Source organism: Henckelia pumila, chromosome 2 (assembly GCF_033568475.1).
Source record: "Henckelia pumila isolate YLH828 chromosome 2, ASM3356847v2, whole genome shotgun sequence".
NCBI lineage: Eukaryota > Viridiplantae > Streptophyta > Magnoliopsida > Lamiales > Gesneriaceae > Henckelia > Henckelia pumila.
In genome coordinates, this window is record NC_133121.1 from 1,160,519 (window position 1) to 1,171,501 (window position 10,983).

Consider the following 10,983-nt stretch of genomic DNA (forward strand, 5'->3'; position numbering starts at 1 on the left):
TCTGATAATTTGATATGAATGTTAAAGATCATGTTATAAAAATCTAAAGTCTAACATCAAAAAACAAGAACATCAATAGCATTGAAACATATTTCACCCGACGGCGCCTCATTTCATTCTCCAAAACCCAGAATCCGAACGCTAAACAAGCAATTCCTGAAATAGCCCAACAAAATGATACTTCCTTACCGTAAATGACTTGTACATATTAGTTGCAGGGTTAACGTGGTCAACAAGCTTAGAGTAAGAAACACTCTCGAATGAGAAAATTCACTCGGTGATACTCTGTGAATGAACATTTTTTTGTACAAAAAGATCACCAAAAAGACATCACAATTTACTCCAGAAGTACGTAAATGTAAAAAAAAAAACAAAAACAAAAACGAGAGAATCATAACACAAGCAACTGGGCAAGAAAAGATTTGAGAAATAGAGTGAGTGATGAACATTATTCCACGAAAGAAACCAAAAATATGCATGAAAACTCATCGATTATACGAGCGGGTAACATTATAAAACAATAATCTTAAAACAAGCCGATGTAAACGGGAAGATGATCTTGTGCTGAATAGGTTGGCTACGATGTAAAATTTGCCCGCGAAAAAGGATAGATCATATTATTGGATCAACAAGTCAAGTAATGGGCTGGGCTCGGAGGGATTATATCCAAATTCAAAATAACTTGGAGCCCAACTCATCCACAAAGCCCACAATGAATATTATTTTAAAAAATCAACCTAAATGGGCCAATAAAAAAAACCCGGCGTTGATAGTCGGTTGACCTAAAACCAACTTTAATCCCAAAATCTCCCTTGAAACTTTCTATCCGAAGGCTCTTCCTTTCTCATTTTTTTTCTTTGATCTTGGTAGATGGATTATAAAAAACTCCGTTTATCCATTCCTAAATCACTTGACAGTCACCAACTTCAACTTTTCAAAGATGTATGTGACAAATGCGGTGCCTGGATTGAAGAATACTCCGGTGGCCAGCCCCGTTCTGAAGGTCAGAATCTTGATATTCACTCCGGTGGTGGCCAGTCCCGTTCTCAAGGTCCGAATCTTGATATTCACTCCGGTGGTGGCCAGCCCCGTTCTGAAGGTCAGAATCTCGACATAAATTTAGGCAGTGGGAACGATAGTGGTCAGAACCCTGGGAATTCCGGAGGTGGATATGTGAAGATATTGATGATTGGATTGGCGGCAGTGGTTTGCTGCGCAGCCGTGGCTTTCACTCATTCGAAGTGTGGGGTGAATGGTCGTAAACAAGCCCGTGATCCAATGCAATCACAGCGGAGAAAATAACTATTTTTGAAGTCTGTATTTTAAAATAAATAGTTTTTAGTCTCTATGGTCACGTTTATGTTTTAATGGGTTTGTGAATTTCGTTGGTTTTTGGATATTAGCTGTGTTTTGGATGGAATCTGGCAATGTGGATGTACTGTTGGATTGAGTATTGGGTAATATTATTTGAATGAACTGCTTTGAGTCTTATGAGTTTTTATTAATTTCCCCAGACGAAACGAATAGTCACTACAAAAAAACTTTGGTTTTAGCCACGGCCAAAACCGTGGTTAAATTCAATTTAGCCACGGTTTAATACAAAACCGTGGCTAAATTAGCCACGGTTTTGAAAAAACCGTGGTTAAAATTAGCAACGGTTTTAAAATTCGTAGTTAAAATTACCACGGTTTTTAATTCAGCCACTGTTTTTTGAAAAACCGTGGTTATTTATCCACGGTTTTAATCATCAAATATATGACTCTAAAAATCGAATTACCAGGATTGTTTCAAAATATGAAATAACCGAAAATTGCTAAAAAAATCCTGGAATTAATATTGACCAACTTTAACACGTCTAAAGCATCCAAATAATGACTTAAACAACTCTAAAATTGGAAAATTTCAATTCAAATATTCTCGCATAATTCTAAAAAAAATATCAAACATGTTCAATCGACTTCAATGGGTTAATAGCATTCGGCCCTCTTGTGAAATTTTTATATAGCACAAAACCCCCTATAAAAATATAATTAGCTATTAAATCCTTCACTTTTCAAAAAATAAGCTAAAAACTCCTCGCGTCAGAAGTCGTGAAAACACGCGCCTCAAATGCAATTGATCATGTTTTTTTGATTTTTTTATTAACTTAAATGACATAAATACCCTCAAATCCTAAATATAATATTTTTTTGATGGATTTGTCTATATCTAGTAATTGAACATGGTATTTTTTACTTGAATAATTTTAAAATTTTTAATATTATAAAATAGAAAAACGCCACTATTTAAAATAATATATCTGCCAATTTCTAATCAAATATGTTATTTTTATTATTTCATAAATTTGTAAAAATATGCAATAAAAATAATAAATAATAATATTATTAGTGATAATAAACTAAATAAAAATAGTAATATTCAAACGAATAATAAGAATTATAATATGAAATTTAGTAATAATAATGTAAAATAGTAAAATACTGAGTAAATGATAATTGGTAAGAAAATAGCATTGACCTGAAATTTGAATTAAAAATTTAAAAATTCAATTGGCATATTAAATATATTTTAATATGACTGATTTTTGTTATTGAGATTTTCATTATTTTAAATTATTAAATTTTTATATATCATAAATTTTATTAATTTATTTATTTTATAAAAATTTAAGAAAAATTGCAAATTTAGTCCTGTATGTCTGTCACTTTGCGATTTTGGTCCTCTATGTTTTCACATTTCAGTTTTAGTCCTGCATGTTCAGATTTTTGGCAATTTTGGTCCTTTTTATTCAAAAATGCTTGCGTGGCACTGTACACGTCAGCTCCACATCATCACTGAATTGGTGTCACATCAGCGACACATCGGAAAAAGGACTAAAATTGCCAAAAAAATAAAGATAGCGGACTAAAACTGAAATGTGAAAACATAGAGGACCAAAATCGCAAAGTGAAAAATATACAGGACCAAATTTGCAATTTTCCCAAAAATTTACGATGAGAATGTTTTAAGGTTGCGTTTGGATGAAAGAATTTTAAATCCATCGATTTCGATTTTATTTATGGTTAACAATGGATCAAATTTTAAATCCATACAATATTTATTTACACATTAGGTATGTAAACTAGAATGAATTTCAAATGACTTCATTGTTGGGTGGACTTGAAATCCATCCTAAATTAACATGAAAAATTATATAAACATTAAAATAGTGAATTTGAAATTTATGGTGTAATTTTTCTAAACAACAATAATACATTTAAATATATTTGAAATATTTCCATCTAAACCCAACCTAAGCTTAATTTATAAATTTTTTTTAGATTTTAACAATATAAAATCAAATTACACTCGAATACCCTGATCCTAATATAAGGAGGAACATGAATGATCAATTCATGTTAACTCTAATATTAATTTATTTAAAATTATAAAATATATAAAAAATGAAATGTTCCTCAATTATATTTTTTATGTTGATAAATCTGTTTAACTTGGCTTAATTTGATTTTTAACCCTTATATTGTATTAAATTTTTTAACAAAGTAAAAAAAAAAAAGAAAGAACTTTAATTTATTTTCTATATCTCTCATTTAAGTTTTTTAGAATCGATCATATATTGTTGTTATCATTTGTGTAAAGAAAAATAGTATACAAATTTTAATTTATTTTATCAACTTCACAATGTATTTTAATATTAATAAATCGATTTTACTTTGCTTGATTTAATTTTATTTCGTATCCCTATTTTGTATAATATTTCAACCAGTAGTCTTTTCCCATTTTATTTAAAGAAAATTATGACCAATTGCATTTGTTGAAATATTATGTTCTTTGTCACTTCGTTGAATTACCCAAACCGATTGTCAACAACACAACTTGCCAACAACACAAAGAAACTTTATTATTCAAACTATAAAATTACTTAATTAATTCTTTCTTTTGATCGGCAACTAACTTTTTCATTGTGCGTTTGAGACTATTTCTTGAAATACGTCTAATAGAAGGATTTGCACTTGTAGAAAGCCAATTTTCAAAATATAATTTATCGCTAAAACTAAAAGAAAGTTGTTCAACCGCACAAAATTTAGTCGTTTCTCTCTAAATCTAGCTTCGTTATATTTAATTGGGTTGTTGAAGATTGAAGATCCCATTTTCGCAGCAGCTTCACGATCAAAAGTAAATGGGTCAAGGATGATTGGAAAATAATAGTTTATTGGGTTTTAATATTTTAAGGGCAAAAAAGTCTTTATCAAATTAAATATAATTATAAAATCTGAAAAATTAAGATGGGGCACGTGAGTCACTGATTTAAGAACAGAGGGTGTATTTAGCTTATTGATTTTTCATAGGGGGTTTTAAGCTCTTTCGATGTTTTACAGGGGGTCAAAATGCAATTATCCCCGACTTCAATATAAAAAAATATTTTTAGTTTACCGAAAACAAAATTTTAAATCAAAAATTTTTATGAGAATTTTCTTATTCAACTCACATTAATAATGTATTTTTAAAAAAAATAACCTTATTTTTCAAAATAATTAAAATAAAATTATTTTATTATGCTTTATTTATTTTCTTGGAGAATAATTAATTGATCATCATAATAATATCGATAATAATATCATATTAGCATGAATTATTATAAATTAAAATATTAATAATTCTTAGAATCAATTAAAATAATTATTCTAACGATAAACATGAAAATTATATTAATAATCTTAATAATTATAATATCCAATGATAAAAAATACTCGATATTGGTAATATTGATAATAAAACAAATAATAAAATTATGTATTCTTGATTAATAATTAATAAATCATCGTCATAAGTACAATAATATATGCATTTACATTAAATAATAATAATAATAATAATAATAATAATAATTTAATGTTTGTAATAATAATTTTGACAATAATTATATAAAATATGAATTTTTTTTTGTTATATTGAATGACATTGTTTTAAATATGTGGTTCAATATATACTTTAAAAATGGCTTATATTATTAAAAAAATTTAATTCAGCACTATCTCATAAAAGGATTTTGAATTCTGTTGTTTTTTTTTATAAATTTAAATTTAATATTATCTTCGCATAGTATTATTAAATATGTCGTTGAATATATAATCTAAAAAATAAGTATAAAATTTAAATTTAGCATTAAAATTTAATGTTACATATTTTTTTTACTTTTTTGTGTAACATTTTCTTAAATCTGTTGTTGAATATTTTGTGTAATTGTGTATCATCTTAAAAATTTAAATTTAAATTTAATAAATGAATCTATGGTTTTCATCAATTTAACCACGGTTTTAAAAAAACCGTGACTAAATAATCACGGTTATTTAAAACCGTGGCAACACTTAACCACGGTATTTTAAAACCGTGGTTAAATAGCCACGATTTTTCAAAATCGTGGATAATTTTAACAACGGTTTTATTTTAACCGTGGCAAAAAATAGCCACGGTTTTGTAACTATGGTTACTTAGCGACGGTTTTAAAAAACCGTGGCTAAATAACCACGGTTTTAAGAAAATCGTGGCTATAATTAACCACGGTTTTCCCTAAAACTGTGGTTATTTAACCACGGAGGTTGAGATATATATAAAAAAAAAAAAGAAATGGTAGAAAATGACAGGGGAAAAGAAATAATTGAGGATAACCACAGTTTTATTAAAACCGTGGTTAATTGCCAACGGTTTTGTATAAACCGTGGTTATTTAAAATCGTGGTTAAATAGCTACGATTTTTTAAAATCATGAATACTTTTAACCACGGTTTTATTTTAACCGTGGCTAAAAATAGCCACGGTTTTTTGTCCGTGGTTACTTAGCGACGGTTTTTTTAAAACCGTGGCTAAATAACCACGGTTTTAAAAAAACCGTGGCTATAATTAGCCACGGTTTAGGAAAACCGTGCTTATTCAACCACGGTTTTATAAAACCGTGGTTCAATAGTCACAGTTTTAAAAAAACCGTGGTTATTTAACCACGGTTTTTGCAAACCGTGGCTAAATTAACCACGGTTGTTTCAAACCGTGGCTATTTAACCACGGTTTTTATAAAATCGTGGCTAAATTAGCCATGGTTTTATAAAAACCTTGGCTAAATCAATGTTTTTTTTGTAGTGAGTGTTTGCGAATTGGAATTATGGCCTCTGCTTCTGTCTTCTCGACAAGTTTGTTTAATTTTAGGATGGATTTGTATTATTTTGTTTGTGATTAGATCTGGGAAGAACCACAGGCAAGCGGACCTTGGAAACAAACTCCTGCTCCCAAAAGACAAGGTCCCGAATTCATCTTCTGACACTTCGGGCAAGTAGGAAAACCTCCAGTATTAGGGGCCCCGCCCCTCGGCTGCTGTGGCCTCTGCTGCTGTGGCCTATGTTGCTGGTTCGGGCCCTTAGACGGCCCAGTATACTGCTTCTTCGTAGGAGGCTGCGAAGATGGTCGCTGAAATCCAGACTGAATTTGTCTCTTCCCCTGCTGCTCTCGTTGTATCTCTCTCCTACCCTCCTCTGACCTCAGTGCTCTACTAACTGCCTCCTCATATGTAGCGACGTCCATCATACGTACGTCATGCTTGATATCCGCCTTCAGTCCCTCCACAAACTGTCTCATCTTCTCCGGTGGACTGTCTCAAATCAGAGGCACAAAATGACAGCCTCTCTCGAACTGTCTCACATACTCAACCACTGACCTGTCCCCCTGTCGGAGACTCATAAACTCCCGGATCATGCGACTGCGCACATCCTCCGTGAAATACTTGGCGTAGAAGATACGCCTAAACTCCGCCCAAGTCAATGTAGGAAGATGTACTCCCCTGGCAGCACCCTCCCACCAAAGAGCTGCATCGCCCTTCATCATATAAGTCGCACAGTTCACCCTGTCGGCGTCAGTAATCCCCATGTATGCAAAGATGGAATCCAAAGAGTGAATCCACCCCTCAGCCACCAATGGATCGGTGGTACCAGTGAACTCCTTCGGCCCCTTCTTCTCGAACCGCTCAGCAACATCCTCCTCGTGGGACAGTCTAGGACGTGCAGCCTGCTGCTCCAACAGAGCAGTAATCCCATCCATCATGTTTGCATTGGCCTGCTCCAATGCTGCAATAGGATTCTGCGGAGGTGGAGGTGGAGGTGAAGGTCCCCCGCGTCTATTCATCGGTCTCGGAGGCATTCTGCACCACCACATTTTTCTTTACGCAAATCAACATGCATAACTAAGTACTTAAAAAAATTTTGCTAACATAAATGCTTAAGTCTTAAACATTATACGACTAAATCAGACTAAAAGCAATTAAAACTTACAGACCGGTAGCGTGAATTTCTGAGCTCGCATAGCAGTAATGACCCCTCCAAGGACCGTGCTTTGATACCAATTGAAACAACCCTAGCTCTCTAAATATAAATAAATATGCGGAATTTTTTTTTATATACACTTACTAAGTAAAAATATGTACATACATGCCCATACATATATGCACAGAATAAATAAATTTAAAAATAAATAACTTAAATAAAAATGCAACCTTTAATAAATTAAATATCTGAGTCTAACATTTAATAAAATACTGACATAAGCAAAATAAATAAAATTTGCATGCACTGAAAATATTTAAATAAAAACATACAATAGTGTCAATTACTGAAAATAAATAAAAATGTATAACATGATAAAATATTCGAAACATGCATATAGACTCAGACAACGGTCACGGGGTCACTGCATGTCCGCTCATAGGTCCTCGACGCCGGTGGGTACTACATCCTCCTCTACATACTCACCTGCACCATATCAGTGTAGTGAGCCTAGAGGCCCAACATGCTAACATAACAAGGGTTTAAAATAATTTAAATCTGAAACGACCCTAACCTCTATGCTTTATTTAATTTAAAGGAAATTACGGATTTATAAAAATTTTGCCATGACTTGTTTGCAAAGTAAACAAGCCATCTTAACCCAGTCAGCAGTCCAAGTAAGGAAAAGCAACTGACGTAAAACTTAAGTGCGTTAAACATAAACATGCAATCCTAGTAACCGCCTCCCGGTTACAGCATAAAGTAAACTAAGGAATTTAAAAGAGTGCGTTAAACATAAACATGCATAGGTGATGGCATACTACAAATCATCAACTGTAGCACAGGGAATACACATCCTGGCTAAAAACACTGTAAGTACTCAAATAACTCTTCATTATTACATAACAGAGTAAATATGCGGAAAACTTAAACATGCAATAGCGACGGTCATTGGGCTTCGCACTACCAGTGGCCTCAACCCAGTGGATCCTGCCCCTCCATCGCCTCAACATAAAACTCATCACCTGCAATCAAACAAGCGTAGTGAGTCTAAAGACTCAACAAGCATAAACAGTTGAATATCAAGGTTTAAAAATAGATGATGCTTTACTCAAACTATGATACTTAGTATACTTTTGAACTTTAACTGTAAATATGCATGAAACTAGAGTGTATAGGAAACATGCATTGATGAACTCACGCTATAGAAAACTTTCAACTTTCTTGACATAAACCTCATGCTTTACTTAACCTCATACTTTTCTTAACCTCATGCATGACTGACTGACATCAACGTAAGACGAGTCAAACTGAAACTTTAAACTTTAACTTTTAAACTTCTCTTTTCTTTTTCCTCTTAGAAATCAGTTCCTTGATTTGTGACCCTCTGTTTCGATCATGATCATGGCTGCAGTGCACTATGCCGGCAAGACGACGAGATTTCTCCCGACGAACTTAACCCCTCTGTGGCAAGGAGACCGAGATTGCTCCCGATCCCACATTGCCCCTCTATGACAAGGAGACCGAGATTGCTCCCGATCCCACATTGCCCCTCTGTGGGTAGGGTAGACAAGATGTCTCTTGCTCCCTACCTAAACCTCTGTAACCTCTTGGTGAGTAGACCGAGGCATCCCCCGGCCTAACAACACCCCTCTTTGTCACAAACAAATCACTTCATTCAAAAACATTTACTTTATTTTCCTTTTCATTCATTAAGACTCGACTCACACCTTTTTAATCATGCATACATGAAAAGACCTCCTTTCACTTTATTTTTCTCAAGAACATGCCATATGCACACGAACATGCAACCTTTAAGATATGAGACTCAACTCAATTATGCTTTGGCATGCAAGACTCAAAGAGACTTTCTTTAAATTTTTCTTTGGCATCAAGAATAAGACTCACACACACGAACGTGCAACTTCAAGAATGAGACTCGACTCCATTGCATGTGAGAACAATGAGCGAGTGGCTGCCCCTAACCCTCAAGACTTTACTCTTTTGCCAAAGTCCTAACTTTTCAACTTAGACCGAGCAAGAAAACTGAAAAACCCTTTTTCTCACTCATGCTTTAACCAAAACCCGTCCCGCTTGAACCGACACATTTCTAACTCTTAAAATTTACCATATGACCAGGTTTCAACTTCCTTTGACCTCTTATACAAAATGCCAAACAACCCATCCCGGACAGCCCACTTTTGACTATAAATTTCTGCACCGACACTTAAACTTCAAAAATTCATAACTTATTGAATACTTATCCGAATTAAGCCCATTTTATACCGACACGACCGCAACGTCATGAACTAAACTTATGACAAAACAGAATCGACACAGACCTCGACCAGGAAACTGCCCTGCCCCGAATTCAGACTGCCCTGTCCAAACTAGACACCTCAAATGCCCTACTAGTTTGTGAAACCTTCACCAATCATGCACCCTTGCTTCTAAGACCACTCCAATCCATCAAACACACTTAAAACCATCTCTTAGGACTTACATCAAACACTTGGGCAGCCCACTTCTTCACTTCGACATCACATATCAAAATTTACATGATTTTGCACCAAAAAGTGGCAACCTCAAGAGCAAACAATCAAGACCAATGCAATACATCAAAATGCTTCAAACACACTTCATTTCCATCCCTTACACATGTAAATTTTCGAAAATAGGGCACACCAATTTCTGGAAATTCGAAATTTACTTCATGCATGCAAAATGACTTAAGCTTTCCAACACAACTCACCATTTATCAACTTAAAACTCAATCTAATGCATAAATTCGAAAATCCCACATAAAAATCTAAAATTCCAGAAATGTATCAAGTCATACATGCTAAAAATCATAGTCATTTCGAAATTTAAAAAGAAGCTAGGAGCAAATACATAATAGCTTGATTGAAAGCCCAAGAAAAGTCTACACTTGCCTTCAACCTTTAATACCCACAAAATTTCGAAATGCAAAGAGGAGAGGGGCTGGACTTTTGCTCAAACACCAAGCTACTACTCCTATGGAGGTCCTCCGGCGACGTCATCGGCGGTGGAGGGCGGCGGCGGCAGCTAAGGCTTGAGGGAGGAGAGGCCGAAATGCTTGGAGGGAAATGGGAGAAAAGATAATGGAGGGGGCGGCTCTTCATCAAAAGAAAGGGGATAGGGTTTGTAAATATTAGTAGAGTGTTTTATTTTGTGTGTATTGTGTGTATAAAGTAGTGTGAATGTGTGTGAGTCAATGGGTAACTTTGACTAGAAAAACAGCTATCTCAAAAAAAGCAACTTTCTCTTTTCTTTTCAAAATAAAAGCTAGCACTAACACTCTCCTACATTTAAAATCTCTAACAAAATAATCAAAGTTGGAATTTAGTATTCCGGGTCTAAAATACTGTTTTTCAAAGAATTTTTAAAATAAACTCAAGAATGCGATAAATGCGATTCTTGTTACCCGAAAATTCTAAAAATCCAAACTTCATCATTTTTCCTCCAAACTCACACTTAACATTTTTAGAAATACAGTCTGGGAATAACCGCCATAATCCGTCACTGCCGAGGTCGGAACCGGAGAACCCTGAACTTAAAACTTTATCATAAACATTCTTGAAATAACTGAGCATTCATAACTTTAAAGGAACATTAAGCAGTCGCATCAATCAATTAAAATTAACACTTTAAATATT

General features: G+C 33.8%; 1 long non-coding RNA gene across 1 annotated transcript; it reads right to left on the bottom strand.

The window, feature by feature from the left end:
• Positions 1 to 8,069: 8,069 nt before the first annotated feature.
• LOC140885254 (uncharacterized) lies at positions 8,070 to 10,465 on the bottom strand. The gene is made up of 2 exons (XR_012150852.1): positions 10,240 to 10,465; positions 8,070 to 8,331 (listed from the first exon to the last, which is right to left on the bottom strand). It is a non-coding gene; the product is annotated as an uncharacterized lncRNA (long non-coding RNA).
• Between the last annotated feature and the right edge of the window lie 518 nt (positions 10,466 to 10,983).